This window comes from Cimex lectularius, unplaced genomic scaffold (genome assembly GCF_000648675.2).
Source record: "Cimex lectularius strain Harlan isolate CLEC.00 unplaced genomic scaffold, Clec_2.1 scaffold28, whole genome shotgun sequence".
In the NCBI taxonomy this organism is placed as follows: domain Eukaryota; kingdom Metazoa; phylum Arthropoda; class Insecta; order Hemiptera; family Cimicidae; genus Cimex; species Cimex lectularius.
The window spans coordinates 848,172-865,227 of record NW_019392712.1 but is presented as its reverse complement, the minus strand read 5'-3'; the positions used below and the strand labels follow the sequence as shown (position 1 = coordinate 865,227).

The 17,056-nt window shown below is 34.7% G+C and overlaps 1 protein-coding gene across 10 annotated transcripts in view; it reads right to left on the bottom strand.

Moving 5' to 3' along the window:
- The window catches only part of LOC106669192 (rho guanine nucleotide exchange factor 18), a 66,609-nt gene that overhangs the window by 36,266 nt on the left and 13,287 nt on the right, over positions 1 to 17,056 (bottom strand). The window contains exon 2 of one of the 10 annotated variants that reach the window (XM_024226392.1): positions 15,271 to 15,367. The exons of 8 other annotated variants lie outside the window; for them this stretch is intronic. The gene's annotated coding sequence lies outside the window, so the exon portion shown is untranslated. Of the gene's footprint in view, positions 1 to 488; positions 781 to 15,270; positions 15,368 to 17,056 lie in introns of those variants that run through there. One more of the 10 variants, XM_024226393.1, reaches the window with a different exon arrangement.

The window sequence follows — 17,056 nt, the reverse complement described above, 5'->3', positions numbered from 1 at the left end:
CTTTATCGTATAGTAAGGATACTGTCGGTCATAAGGGATAAGGGTCATTAAAGAAAACCTAATATATAAAAAATTATCACAATATGTGGAAATTATTATTATTATTATATATGAGATTCGGATAATAAATTGAACAAGCTTTAAGGATTTAAATTTCCAAGTAATCAAATTGTCATACTTAGAACATTGATGGGTTATATCTATTTCATCAAAGGAACTAGGCAGGAAGGGTTTCTGGGAACGTGTTAGCTCAATTTTTGTAGCCTCCACCGTATCTGGCTAATTTTTAACTAATAATTTATGAATTATTTTATACAAAAAGTTGTTATTTAATTTTGTGTTGGAATAAGTTAAACGAATGAATAAGTAGATAGAATTACTTGTAATTTTTGAGTTAGAAATGGGCCAAGAAAAAACCTAGGAGGAAGAACGACTCGTAAAACGAATCTCGCTGTTTAACCAGTGGGAAAAAAATACAAACTACTAACCCTTTTTACAAGTATATCCATGTCGGCTGAACGCTCACAAAGCCAATTCCTTTTAAATTCAACATCGTCGGTTGAGCCGCGGTTAAATTATCACAACATGAAATCAGTCGGCACGCAGCAAGACTTAAAAGTCAGAGCTAAGTATAATGAAACTCAAAATGTATGTGTGTTTGTGTGTGTGTGTGTGTGTCGTGTATGTACGTGTTAATGAAAGGTGTATGAGTGCTTGTGTGGGTGGGTGTTGTGCGTGTGTGCAAGCCCTCCTGTTGCACTGCTCTCCTTTACCCTACCCTGCATATATACGATCGATCAACTTACGGCACTTGCGCTCTAACGACGTTATTTCTATATAATTTACCCGCCGCCCCCTCGATGTCCTATTAAACATTCATTTTAAGAAAGAAAATTCATCTAATTTAAATTCCTTGAAACGAAATGTTTTAATTTGCATTTACCTCTATTTTCCAGTGTGATTTTGACATGTAATATTGAATGAAAAAAAAACCTGTTATTTTATTTAACCACTAACAAACAGCCATACTTAGCTATGTTCAAGTATATTTCATTTCTATTTATTTCAAAAAGTAATCAATTTAAAATCAAGTAGTTCTGCCATACAAGCCCTAAATAAAGTGAACTAAAAATATCCACCAATTGAAACAGAAGTCTGTTCAACTTTGATCGGAGATGCATAATCACGTTCGTGAACACAAGGGCTTAATAATTAATTTCATCCAAGATTCAGACTAAAGCTGTATATACACACTATCTGAATATAGAAAATTGTTTGACGGAACCTTTGAATCATGGTCACACTGGAGACGAGTTCCTCGTATGGCTTCTTGCCCTAGAGTTACCATCCCTAAGAGAACTGGGTAAGGTAAAGGAATTTTGAATTGAAAACAAAATATAAATGAGATTTTGTTCATATTAATGTAATAGATATAAATATATCTTAATTATAATACGAGAGATGCTAGCTCATTACATCAAGGGGCAGTTTATGGTCTAAACCTGATTTCTCTGATAGAAAAGGATTTATTTTTGTATAAAAGTGAAGTTGTATAAAAGAGATATGATACAATAGTTTGTGTTTCGTTTGCGAATGTTATTTAGGACGGGAAATTATTATCATCAATAAAATAAGGAAAACATTCTCTTGCCAATGACTCTTGAAAAATTTCATCTAGAATATCTTGACAAAAAATATTAAAAGCTTTTTGAATCCTTATAAAAATATAGTCCAAGCTTAAAGTAAATTTATTTAATAGCCTAACATCTCATTCCAAAAGAAGTGCTAATGGCTTTGGAAGAGCAAATGCATCAAGTATAGACACAGAAAGCTACCACGAATTGTTCCCAAGCAGCTTCCCTTGCCCATTTGTTCAATGCACAATGGCTAATAGGTTAAAAAACATATGCATTTTTATTAATACATTTCTTAAGTTGTACTTTAAAACGTATGATAAGTGGGTAGAAATAATACGGACATGTACGTGATGGCACACAGCTTACTCAAAATCAGTGAAGGAACTGGGTCAGTATATTTTGAAAAAGTATAAAATATGAGCTATCAAAATCACTAGGAAAGTAAAACCTGGGTCTTTCAAACTGAAATACATGATTGTGTCATAAGGTTACACTGAAAAAATCCGCATAAAGGTGACTCCTGACATGTGGGAATGGATGCTCGGTTACTTCTCCGTACAGCAATATTCGGTGCTCGCCATACTCGGCTTTCTCGTTCGCTTCAAAGTGCACGAATTCGTGAAGTAACCGCACTCAAACCATCCACGCATTCGGCAATGAACTACATACTCTCAACAGGACAGACAAGAATGACACATCTTCAACGGTAAACAAACACTTTGAGCCCTGAAGATGATCTCAATAAAGATCGAAACGTTGGCACGATAAAGAAAATGTTTTTCTAAAACCTACGTCACACCAGACCGCATCTCAAGATCTCCAAATATTCATTGTACAATTGTATCATTGTACTTTAACCAACTGTCAACTGTTATCAAAATCAACATTAGGGGTATAAAATGCGTTTGAAAAATGGCAAAAACGAGAGAAAATTCGAAAGGTTGTACGTTGAGATGGGGAGTTGGTGTCCGAGTGGATCGAAGTCACGATAGGTCAAGTGGTTAGAGCGCGGTGTATTGAGCCGAAGGTCGTGGGTTCGAATCCCCCTCGTGACACTATCTTTTTCATCTCAACCAAGACTTTACATAAAAAGAATAATTAACTGAATTAAGTATATATTTCTATTTAATGCTATTTATCTTTCATTAATAAACGATTCCTATAGTATAGATGTATTATTTTACACAATAACAACAGTTTTCTTTTATAAGGAATGGATTGGCTCAACTCAACAGTTTTGGAGTTCCTTGGGGTTTAAGAAACAGGACCAATAATTTGGAAAGCTTCTTTTAGGAATCATATTTTTTATAAATAAAATAATAAATAAAAAAAATTCAAAATATAATAAAGAAAATTTTTAAATTAGTTTCTAGCCAATGCACAAAACAGTAACCACAGCTGCATCAATGATAGGTTCACTGTTGTCCATCACAATTGGAAGTAAGTTGAATATTGGCAAATACATATTCCTTGTTTTCGCAACCACTAGGAGGTTATACAACAATGTGTGTACCCGTAGGCACGGTGTTGGCAAATGCCAAGACGAGCATCTCGAGACTTGGGAAATATTCGGCGGTAATTCGAGGAATACCGCATTTTTGGAGTCACCTTTAGATCAGGCATCCAAGCGACCCTAAAAGTGTTCGTAAAGAAGTCACATCCGAAATAGTTGGTGAATGCATCGAAAATTTCCAAGACCACTGGGAATTATGGGTAATGAAAAAGCAGACTTACTGCCCAGAGGAGGGTCGGCAAGATTAACTATAGGCCCAGTACCTATAATTGAGATAACAAGATCAAACATATCTCAGAATGGCTCCATACAAAACAAAACGAGAAATGGACAACTCAAAAAATTATAGACATAGTACACTCACTCATGTTTAAAGAACCAACAACAAAACTAGCAAACACAATGCTACAGTTAGACATGACAAAACTCAGAAGAGTGACTGGGATATATAACGGCCTTTGACCTCATAAAATACACCTTCACATCATGAGTTCAATGACGACCAGATTTGTTATTGTAATGAGGTGATAGAAACTGCCAACGATGCTATCTTCGAATGCGAAGCAATCGCTCAATAGAGACATAACTTAGCAGCAATGATAGACAAAGACCTATTACTTTTTAAAAGAAGGATCGTGTCAATTGAACTGAACTAATGAACTAGGAAAAGTACAATAAGCCAAAAAGCTACAGTCCTTGGAAAATAACTAACTGCCGCTTCTTTCAAATCTGCCCACCGTTATTTCTGGCTAACGTCCGGTTCTTCTTACTCCCCCAAACATCCCAGTACAGGGGGAGTCCCCCTAAGGTAGTATCCCTGGTCCTATCCTTTACTTATACACCACGGACATCCCTAATTATCCCAATACTTACAGTGAACGATACAACAATCCCTTCTGCTCTCGAGGATCTTGTCCTCGACGTTCGTGCATTAAGTCTCACCTTACCCCCCTTGAGCCACGGCTAAACAAGTGGAGGATAGTACAATAAATGCCTGTACATTACCACAACTGCCAAAGACAGTTCATTGTATATATTTAGTATGTAATTGGCATGTCTGAATTGAGCGGTGGGAAGGAACCCCCTGATATACCGTCACAAGGAAAATGAAACAAATATAGAAAAGTGAGATAGAAATCTCTTGAAATGAAAATCAGACTCACAATCCCCAAAATTTTTGTGCGATCCATTGATTCGAACAAAATCAAATTTAATAGAACGTCTTTATTATCAGCACTTTGTGCGAATAGATATAATAAAGCAGATGGCAATGGTCCAATTGTATTTATTAGTCGTGCAGCAAACGCGGGCAAAATACACTCAATGATGCTGTGTATACCAATATTCTAATCGGGATTTAAATAGAGCGTGGAAATAGTGAATGTGTTTATGTCAGATAGAAATCGCATCAAAATATAATTCAAACCCAGGTGTAGATTCAACCTGCCTAAAAGACTGTATCAGCCTTTTCCTTATATTCCATCCTATTTCGTTTAAAAAATAATTAAAATGATTAGAAATGTATTTTCGGAACCCACGGAGGAAGAAATATTAAATGTTATGAAATCTCCAGTCAAGGTTGGTTAAATCAATTAAAAGAATTTCAAAAACGTACGTTGAAAATAATCGTTCTCAAATAATAAATCTGGGTACATGTATTTTGACCTTCGTTTCTCAAAAATTGTCCCAATTTATAACAATATATGGAACGCGAGGCAGAGTTGATCCTTATGTTCCTCCAATTACTCAGTGTAGAAATTGATGTGAAATTTGTGGGTTGTCGCATGAAGATAATGTGCAAACTGTTACGGAAACCATACAGATGTCCTGAATATTTACGATTAAATTCATTAAAATGAAATCATATGTTATATCAGTTATATTCAACTGTCACAACTAACAGATTTAATCTGTTAGCAAATTTGTCAGAATTTCCTCAATTGGAACGGATAACTTCAAATGAACATAAAACTACTTAAATCTCGACCCGTGTCTAAAATGTCATCCTTCAGACATAACCCTTATTCAGTCAATAAAAATTGGGTTAAAGATACTGCAAAAGCCCAATCGAAATACAATTCACAAGGCGATGTATTCAATACTACCGAAAACGTCAATAAGCATTCTTAGAGAATGTACTATGGCCGTAATGTCAACCCGTATTCTAGCCAGTCCGAATAAGACATAAATTCTATTATGTAAATCTCTTGCATAAAAGTGTGAAACCAGACGAAGTTTTCTTAAATATTTTCCAAGGTTATCATCAACTTATAAACGATATTAAAAAATTTCAAACAATACGCGAGATCAGAATAATACAAAATAAAATTAAATATGCGCAAACAAATATGAATTTACAATTGCTTCAATAGAATTGTCGCTCTATAATTTAAAAGAAAGGATCTTCAGAGGAGATAATAGATAGAATAACAATTGATATCGTTATTTTATCCGAAACTTGATTGTCCCCAAGCCATAACATAAAATTCTCTGGTTTTAATTTCATACGTCACGACAGAAATGATGGTTATGGAGGAATTGGGTTGATCGTGCGAAATTCAATCCCATTTTCCAAAATCACCATAAATTGTAACATGTCAAATCTCTTGATTACAGCAATTCAGATTCAAATAAAAAATTCTCTATCCCCTATTATATCTGTAATCATTGTGTACAGATCATTATATCTGTACATAATAACTCTAGAAATAATATCAGCACACAAGATTGGGATATATTTTTCAGTAGTTAATCTAAGCCATTCATATTATCCGGAAACCTTGGCGTACGCCACGGGGTTTTCGGGTCCGATTGGTCAGATTCTTGCGGCCGATCCTTGATTGATGCTGAAGGGAACCATAATGTGGTGTGTTTGCACGATGGTTCACCTATTCATATAATATCTTCGTCACTATCTAGAAAATCTTCGGTTGATCTAACTTTCTTAAGCTCCGATATATCAACAAAGAAATGGAGAGTCTTGAAACATCCTATGGGTTCGGATCATTTCCCTATTCTCATAGACATGATACACATGAATGTCACTCAAGTTATATTTTCAAGCTGCAAATGGAACTTAAAAAAAGCTAATTGGATTAAATTCACGGAAAAACACATGATTGAACGGAAAACTGATAGGTGAGGAGTCTTATGATACACTTGTTCAAATTTAATAGCATATCCTTACAACAACCCTTGGTTTTTGTGTTTTGTGTGCAGAATAAAATTATTATGTCAAAAATGACGAATTACTGTATAACGAAAATTCCTTGTACCTTTAAACACTGAGGACAATCAAATACATATTTTAAAAGAAATCGGATGTCTTCATGGCATACATTTATTAATTCAAATAATCCTCATTTATATTATTTATGATTGTAAATAAGAATGCTAATTGCCAAAACGTTAAGAACAATAAAAAAATGCCTTTTTAAGTAGATAAAAGTCATCCATTGTGCTATATAAATAATTACCATGTCGGTCAGGCTAGATTTTTTAACCACTACCCCGGTCAAGTTTTATCATTATTTCTATTTTGTTAAGATATTATGCAATTCAAATGCAACGTGACAATAATAATTTTTATGCTGAGAGAGATATAAACATGTTCATTTTGAAGGGGAAATTTGTGATTGTACGTCCGAAAATTCAATTGCTCGGGATCGAAATCTCGACTGGGAATCAGGTAGTATAAATGACTAGATGTGTCCTTTCCTACAACAATGGGGAAACTGCTGGTCCTTTTTTTGTGATTCAGATTTGAGCCCAGACTTTAAAGCAAGCGACTTATTTCTGATGATCAAGTCTAATACTATGTTCAAGGGAAACAAATACAGTATTATAAGGATGACTGTATTTGTGAGATATTTTCTTGGAGTTTGGCGATGTGATGAACTTGAAGCTTCATTGTCTGGACCATCCTGGTCCGCCTATTGTCGCTGTTTTTTGTTGTTTTATTTTGCTGCCAGCCGCGTAACCATGCACATATTTCATGACACATCTCCGAAAATATTTAAAAATTATTAAAGGAAAAAATATTGGTCAGTCGCAAATGGTTAGCCACAATTACAACACTCAACTAGAGAAGTTTGATAATCATCTGTTTAGTAGTGTTCACCAGGTGATAAACTCCAAACTTGAGCACATTATTCCAAAATGTCCGTTTTCCGGCCTTGAACGGTCTTGTCTTAATTAACATCTAAAGTCCAAATCAAGAAAGTCGGAACAATATTTCAAGGCCATAAGAAATTCTCCACTGTTTTCATAACGGAAGCTGGCTGTCGACTTTGCAACAAGAAGAGCGACAGTGCGGTTCAAACCCTGCTACATTGTAACTTTACTCAACACTGAGACTTAAAATCAAACAATATTTTAGCACGTCATACGATGTTAAAAATTCCACCTCCATTGCCAAACGTTGACATCTTACAAAATTATTACAACCATGTTTACGTTCCTATTTGCCTATATGCTTTCCTTCCGATGTTTGCCTAAATCTAACAAGTGTTACTACGTATAACTGTCTTTTAATTACTACTTAATTTTAATTAACTTGTGCTGTTTTTTTCTTAGTATGAATCATTTACGTCTTGGCATTATGTATTATATCGAATGAATGTCCGTCCACCCTTTGCTATAAGAAACGTACCCCAGAAAGAAATGAAAATATCATTAATAAAGGATGATTCCTCGACAACAACGCTTAGAACGAGTAGGAAAAATAACATCAATTTAAAAAAACAACACTAAATACTGAGAAATGTTTCTTAAACGAAAATAAAATGACAGTCAAAACATGCAAAAAACATTATATCGACGGAAGGTTATGCAAATCGAAGGAAAAGAATAGCTGTCTTAATTATAATACTGTCCGTAAATAGATATTTGAATATGTTTGTCCCACCAGATTAGGTATTGAGATAAGAGAGGGGCTAAACAGGCTGAGAATAGGCCAGCCCTCAAGACATCCATGTCCTGCCAAAGTGTTGACCGTGTCACCGATCAGGGGAGTCCTATTTTCCGATAAACAGTTTGAAACTGTAACATACTACTATAGAGTATCTTATATGCACTGAATAATTAGATTAAATCGATATAGAAGATACAGAGAGACAAAAGGTCCTTTACAAGTGGTAATATTAAAGGCTTATCCCCCAATTCCCCAGAATACTCGATATACCTCGCGGTAATTTATGAATTGTGGTATGTGCATGTTATTTATTAGCGTGAATGGCACGGTTTATCACCAACTGCCACGAGGAATATCGAGTACTATGGTACTAGTACTATCGAGTAATGTATATTCCGTGGTAGAGTGAATGCTAACTAATTTTATCCACAATTGACGAGGCCCTAAGATACAGAGAGGCTAGCACTAGGATAAATAATAACAGGCTGGAGAAACAGAAAAATAAATTAGTAGGTTTAAAACGCGAGAAATATATGAAAAAGAACAGAAAAGCTAAGAAAAGAGGGCTGGCGATGATCAATGTCGTTTACCGGCGCTAAAACTTAAAAAAATTAACTATATAAAGAGCTTCACTTTAGAAACAAAGGAAACGTTTTTAAGTGATGACTCATAATTCAACTTTGAATGGCAGCAATTTCAACAATAGGAATAAAATAAGAAGGACGAAAACAAATTCAGCATTTAACTACTGTTTATTAGGAATTTTTTCAGAGAAAAGGTAAAATTAGTGCTCGATAACTGCAGCTTATGCAGATGTTAGTATGCTTTATAACACCGTGTTAGTCATCGTAAATATCAATTTCAACAATTAATTATATACCTTTTATGTAAGGTCTTGGTTGAGATGAAAAAGCTAAGGTTAATTTGCACAATTAATACGGTCAATTATGACTACTAAATACATATATAGATTTTCAACAATATTATAAAAACGTTATGTCATACGTATTTCATAACTTCGGTCGCCTTCGGAAAATTCTACATTTTAACCTCCTATAAAAGTTTGTTGTACAGTTGTTTTAACTCGAACGGAAAAACCGGGCTGGAGATATCGGAGACAAAAAATGTTTTAAAACGTTTTCACTTAAAGGGCTCAGATACTACACATAAATGGCCATAGGGGGAATCATATATCATGCAATTTTATTCTTAAAACACTCAACCTCTTTTTTCACTTACCGATACCTAATGTGCGGTAAAAAGTACAGGAATTGGAAAGAAATAAGGTTTGCACCTGGGTTTGATTTTCAAGCTGAAATAGCTTTTAGCACGCACATGAGCAAGTTCGCTGATGATAATGCTATCTCACCTACAGAAAGTGATGTTAATAACTAATTATATGACACAAAAATAAGTTCAGACTGAGCTTGATTTGCTAGTATAGTATTTGAAAAACCTATAAGTCACCAAATGAGAAACTAAAATTTGTACACTATGTCGTCCCCAAACCTTCTAGAACTAGATGTCAGTGCTAAAAAGATAAACGGGAACTCTAAAAACGCTAGTTATATATTGGCACGTTTCTATACTGTAGACTCACATATGAAGATATGAATCTTTCTGGCAGTTCTCAACAGTCTGCGTACCAGGGTAAGATCAATCTGAATACTCTGCTGGAGGGCTTGGACTCTTTTCACTAGAGTTTGAAGCTGACCGTCTTGAACAAACATAAGCGCCAGATAGGCTTGATTAAGAATATATTTAGTTGAAGTTAGTGTCAAGGGTGATTATCCTGCGACTTGATGCTTGCACAAGGAACAATACTGATTCTTGACTTTAATTGCTTCGCAGTAGATAGTCAATGTAAAGCAGACTATTGACTTTGATAGGTTTAATTTGACACGCCATACTTTCCAGTCGTTTACTTTGTGTGCGAGTCTGAAGCTTGTGAGTGACTCCTCCTAGCGGGTGAAGGTATTATACAGGAAGGGGCCGAATATACTTCCTTGTAGTACTCCGGATTTGATGGGCTACATTGGGGGGGGGGAAGTTGCACGGTTTATTGACACAGAAAAGTAGTGTCCGTACGTCAGCACATGTCGAAGATGTCAAGTTTTCTGTGTGGACACGAATGTTTGTTTCTGTACTTAAATTGCTATTCTGCAGCAAGTATTGAGGCTGAGATTTCAACCGGGGCAAAATAAGTCTTTCAAACAGCTTGAACAATAAACGTAACAAACTAAAATTTAAACCTTAGTGAGCCGAAAGGTTTAAGACAGTACTAAATAAAAATGGTTATATAAATCACTGTAAAACTGAATGCAATTGGTTGGGCTGAATAATTTTTTTAAATATATCTAGATTAGAATTGTATTTGACATCTCTGTTCTTCTTTTTCTCTTTTTTTTCTTTATGATTTTTCATGTTTTTTCTAATGGTTCGTTTTATGAAATACATTTTTATTGGCTAATATAATACTTTCAGTTCCCAAGAATTCAGGAATCAATGACGTTTATACACTAATAAAGTACAAAAGGGAAAGGAGATCATTAAATCGTGATAAAGTCGGGAGTAGACTCAATTGACTGCAAACGACACTCTCCACGGATCCCGGGGACTGTCGAGTTGTCCAATTATTATAGCCGAATTGATAACAGTTGGAACAAGAATATACAACTGGTTGGCCGCCTACATATCAGCAACAATCGTGGACAATTCTCGTTAGTGAAACATAAACCCGATGTCAACGTATACCAAACGTTGATAAGCACCCCTCTTAAGGGTGTTCGCCATTGTCACACAATGAAATTCTAAAGGCATTCCTTGCCATCAGATATGAAAAACCAGATCGTTAATGTTAGCTGTACTACAAATCAATAATCAAATCAACATAAATTTTCAGGTGTAAAAGGTTCAACAGCTGAAAATAACGAAGTGTCTCGACAACATTGGCTTATCATTTTGTTTAAATAATATATTTAAATAAATTCAATAAAGCTTAAATTAGTTATCTCTCTTTAGAATAGATAAATTAAGGATAAGTAAACGAAATTCGAGTAAATTTAAGACGTTTAAATTAGATTCAGTGATGCAACGCAGAGAATGAGGATTGTACATTCAGGATATAGTGTATAGACGAGCTTTGAAAAATAGACCAGGCCGTCCTTATTACTTGCTAACTTTGGGTATAGCAGTGCTGAACCTCGAACAAGTTTTTAGTTCTAGATGAATTAGAAATTCACCACACGGCAGACTTACCCGCGCTTTCTAAGAATCGGAGTTGTTGCAAAGACCTACAGAAACACGAATTTTCGCGTCGGGTCGACTATTTAGTAAAATTGGTTTTTGTTTCGGCAAGCTGCCCTAATAACTTGTTATTCTGGCTGGCAAGCTTTGAGCTTTGGCAAACACAAAAACGTTCTCTCCTGCTACATGACAACGTAATTTCATGTGGGAGCAACTGAAGAATTTGAACATCACATCCAACGAAAAGCCTCGACCTTGATTTTTATACCACTTATAGTCTTTTGCTGGAATCATTTCTCTGCTTATTATTCAGCATAACTCGATGCAAATTAGTAGATGTCATGCCACCCCTGGATTACCATTATCCGGGAATAGACGAGCTTTGAAAGATAGATTTTCGTTTCAACAAGCAAACCTTGAGAGGGTACAAGTTGTACTGACCGGCAAAGATATTGCAAACCACAACAATTCCTCTCCTGCCCCATTTCATGTGGAGCCAACTGAAGAAGAACTCGAACATCACATCGAGCAAACACACTCGACATTGCTTCTTAAGGATATCCGCTCTACTGCTGTCTAGTCATATTCGCTGATAAGATATCAAAAGCTTAGGGCTTTTTAGGACTCAACTTGGTATCAGATCAAAGGTAAAGTACTGCCAAAGAGATTCAGCAAAATTCAGGAGAGGAATACATCAAAAAATCATGTCATTTATGCTCCGTTGTGCTTCGTGTTTAATCTGCAGGTTTTTATTTATCAAATCCTTTATAACTTATATACAACTTAATTCGTTACACCATAATACAAAATAATATAAAAAATATTCTAAATTTAAATAGCGATTTGAATGAGTACTTCAAATTTATTTAAGGTAAAATTATCATAATTGAGTGGGTGATGACCCCCTCATGTAACAAAGTCTTGTTGTGCAAATTGTAAACAACATATTTACTTATTGTAATTCTAATACAGTTGTGCATTAAAAAAGCCTCAATTGAAAAGACAAATTTGATATTCAATTACGTATAACTGCATGATTAAAAAAATTAAAATACATACTTGAGAAAACTACTATAGCCCTTTGCTTTAGGGGAAAATGGGTGTGACCAAAATTTCTGAGACACACACATTATGGCAAAAACTAATTTCTGCTAGTTCCTGAAACAAATTTAATAGCTAAGATGAAACATTGAATCATGTATACGTAACCTAACCCATTCTAACCGACGTTACCAAACCGAGCTTAAGCAGCTCTAACCGTTCTAGCACTCGTGAAATCAACGACGCGAAAATGGTCACTTAAAAAATTTGTGTATCCAACCCAAAAACATGTCCATGTTAAAATGAAGAAGAAGTCAAAGCTGTCATTGCAACTAGTACCTATGATATTTTGTGACAAAATTTATTTGGTAATATTATAAAAATAAACTTTCTTCCATAAATACACTGTCTTCCACAATCAAGTTAATATATTTTATTTTTAACAGTAAGTTAAATGTATTTTATTTTATTTTTATTTTTATTTTTTTTTTTTTTTTTTAAAGAGGGTATTTCAAAAGCCCATTTGTAAGTATGTCGTATGCAGGGTCTCTGGATTCGAACCCGAGACCTTTACCGGAGGTGAGGAGCGCCGTGTCAACACCTAAACCGTTGCTGCCATCGACGCCCCGATCAACCGAGTCTAAAGATAAGTAACTTGACTCACCTTTCAAGTTCATGTTCTCATCTGATCGGATGTCGTCAAGTCGAGTTACATCACAGTTGTGATAAGCCACAACAACAGAACATTCAGAATACTTACTACAGATATTTCACAGATGAACATGCAAAGGGGGAAAACAATTTAAAAAAATAAATAAATAAATAAAGCAAACTAATTAAAATAAATATTTTTATTCCGTGAGTAAAAAATTCTTTTATTTAAGTAGTACGACGTATTAGTTTAATTGTGTTAGCCAAAATCGTTACTGTTCAACAGTTAAGAAAACAAAATAATTGGAATGAAAAACGTTCGGCAAAATAGTTTTGTATATTTATTTTTTAAAATAATTCGTACCATTTTGCCATTTCATTCACCTGGGGAGATAATTTATTGGATATATAATAATAAAATGAGATTGTTATTAAGCAGAATAGGCTTGGTCTGTAACTATCACCAGTCAGACAGGTTAATTTAAATCGAGTATTCCTATTCGGAAACCGTAGTATAATCTGCAAAACTGTTCATCAAGAGAACGTTTTTTGATAATAAAAGGAATTGATGATTTGGTGATGATTAATAGGCAAACATACAGTAATGTTTGTAAGACATGTCGTGATTTAACGAAAACTGTATTAATCAGTTTACTTCTGTCTCCCTAGCATAAGTTCAATATAAATGCAAATAATCTATTATAAGTTTGTAAAAATAGTCATAAAATGTTGATCATTTGTGTACAACTTCAAAACCACCAAAAATTATCTTATTAATTTCTATTTTCTGTTTAATATAAGACAATGAAAATTATTATCGATTGACCTGACTGAAGAACTTGTTCATATAACTTTAGATATAAAGAATGACCACATGAAACATATTATTCAAAATAAAAACATTAAAATAGTTTGCTGTATTAATCTACTGTAAAATTAAGGTTTTCCAATTTATTTCTATATATAATTCATGAAATAATTCCGCGAACCACTTTCCTGGTTCTGTGGGCATAATTTAATGCTCCGAATTATTAGCGACACCCATGCATATCCGTTGTGCCGTTCAGGTATTCAAAAATAAAAAGGGAAATTTTTTCATCAACTTTATTACGCTAATACGTAGTACAGAAAGAAAAGAGGTAGAATTGGTACAAATTTCCCAGTGCAAAAGAAAAATATGTACATGAATATAACTTAAGTCGGTACTATAGACAGCCTTGAGAGGTAAATCGCTATTTAAGGGCCGCAAGCAATACAATGAGAAAAAATGGTTTGAGGGGAAAATATTGATTGGAGAACAGAACAATACCAAACGGGGACAAAAAAATAATAATTAATAATAATAATAAGAAGAAGAAGAAGAACAATTTTCCTCTTTAAATGGTAGATACTATTTTTTGTTAATGTTCTTAGCCATGTACTAAAGGAGCCAACACTTGACTCTTTAAGAAAATGTTTTGGGTTTTACTTCACATTTGATTTCATTTAGGGACCAAATGGATAACTTAGGCCTAGAAACAGAAAACAATGCAACATAAATGTTCATTTTGGGTGGGGCAACGTGCTATTTATTATTAAACTTAATTTTTTTTTATTTGTAGATATAATTTCCACGTTGTTATTGGTTTTTTGGCATTTTCATACACACTCCCCTAGCATACCAATTTATGGTGAATTTGTAGAAGGGAACTGTTACATTTTTTACGCCAAAAGTAAATAATTCTTAAATCATGTCATAAGTCATTTCTGTACTAAAACCGTGGTGGTCAAACCGTTTTCAATTTCGACGACGCCAACCAGTCTATCTTCAGCTGAATACGAATGTTTGATAGACATTACTTCAGACTCCACCCTGAAATCTATTTTCGAGTCTGATAATTATCCCCATTTTTGATTCTGCCTGGAAAACAAAAAATTTCAACTGCTCGTTGAAAAAGGAAAACGTGTTCTTCCATTTGTCGGAACTTACCTATCCGAATTCGAACTTTCTAACTATAAAGCCACCAAAACTAAATAACGAAGCTCCCGTCTCCATCTATCAAAAATTAAGCCCAAAATATCCAAACTGTGCAAGCTAAAACAACCTCCCTCTAATTCAAAAATCATTAATGATTAAGCCGTACGCTTATTGTAATTAAAATAATTAAAAACAAATAAATAAAATAAATAAAAATTAATTGATTAAACTCTTAAATAATTAACAAAAGAATGCACAACGTAAGGGAAAAAATGAGAAAATCACTTGCCGAAAGTAGCAATGTTTCACTCACCTTACAATTCGTTCCTCCAGGATAACGCCCGTCGGTCCCCTCCAAGGCCTTAGAGTTTTCCTCCGGGAATGATGAGGAAATGCAGTTAACACATTGGCTGTGAAACATAAACAGTACTTTTCGGAAGATAATTTTCTCGTGTTGCAATACGGAGAGAAATACTTCGTTGAGAGGGGAAAGACGTTAACTATTGGGTTGTCCGGAAAATAATGCAGGATTTTAAGTTTTCATTAAAAAAAATCTATATAAAATATTCTGTTTACGTTTACAGGATTACTCATTTGTATGAATGTCAACACTTATTAATCCTCTTCCAAATGATATTGTTTGTTTACCTCTGTAGCATTCCGCTACTTGGAAATAATTCAGTCATCCTTATAATGTCAAAGCGAGAATTTCGTACGATTTTCTTTTACGAGTTTAAACTCGGCCGAAGCGGAGCCCAAACGGCTAGAAACATTAACCAAGTCTGGGGCGAGGGTTGTGTTAATGAGTGCACTGTGCAAAGGTGGTTTAAAAAATTTCGGGAGGGAGATTTCAGCCTTGAAGATGAAGAAGGTCGTGGAAGGCCTTCCTCTCTTAATGATGATGTTCTGCGATCAGTGGTGGAAGAAAACCCCAAAACAACTGTTCGAGAACTTGCAGAGCAACTCAAAGTCAGTAAAACGACCGTCGCTGACCACCTCAAGGCGATTGGAAAAGTGAAAAAACTCGAAAATTGGGTTCCACACTCATTAAACGATCGCCAAAAAAATCAGCGCTTTGATGTTTGTGCATCACTTCTTTGTCGAAACAAAAATGACCCATTTCTGGCCAGAATTGTTACATGTGACGAAAAGTGGATTCTCTACGATAACACTAGACGTTCTGGACAGTGGCTCGACAAAGGAGAAGTTCCAAAGCCCCCAACTCATCAAAAAAAGGTAATGGTTACGGTATGGTGGGCTTCATTTGGTTTAATACACTACAGCTTCTTAAATCCTGGCGAAACCATCAATGCTGAATCATACTGTAACCAAATTAATACCATGCATCAGAAATTGGCAGTAATGAAGCCCTCTTTGGTCAATCGGAAAGGGCCCATTTTGTTGCATGACAACGCTCGACCACATGTGTCACGTGTAACGTCACAAAAATTATTGGAGCTTGGCTATGAAACTTTGCCTCACCCACCCTACTCTCCGGACCTCTCGCCTACTGACTAACATTTTTTTAGACACCTGGACCACTACTTACAACACATAATATTCAAAAATCAAACGGAACTGGAAAATGCATTTATTGACTTTATCAATTCTAAAAATTCTGAATTCTACTCAGACGGAATTAATAAGTTACCAACACGTTGGGAGAAATGTATTGAGAGTATGGGAAATTATTTTGATTAAAGAACATTGCTTTAAAGTAACTAGTTTCTTTTTTTTTTGTTTAATACCAAAATCCTGCATTATTTTCCGGACAACCCAATAATTTTATCATATTGAGAACAACAAGGTGCCCGGCCAGAGAGAAAAACGTGTGTGTACTGAACAACGGACGGTATCAAGAGAAAGCTTCACACCGTCCGCCAACTAAGCCTCTCATCATTCGGCAGGCCTATCAGAGGCTTAAAATAAAGAAAACTGAATTAAATTTTGATAAGACTTATTAACTATCTAATTTTTAATAAGAAAATAGAATAAATTACGCTTCGGCGTAAACAATTAATGTTCAAATTATTACTTTTGAAATTGGATCGAGTTTTACATACCTATTGATTACGTTCTGTCCAATTTGATTTTGTGTT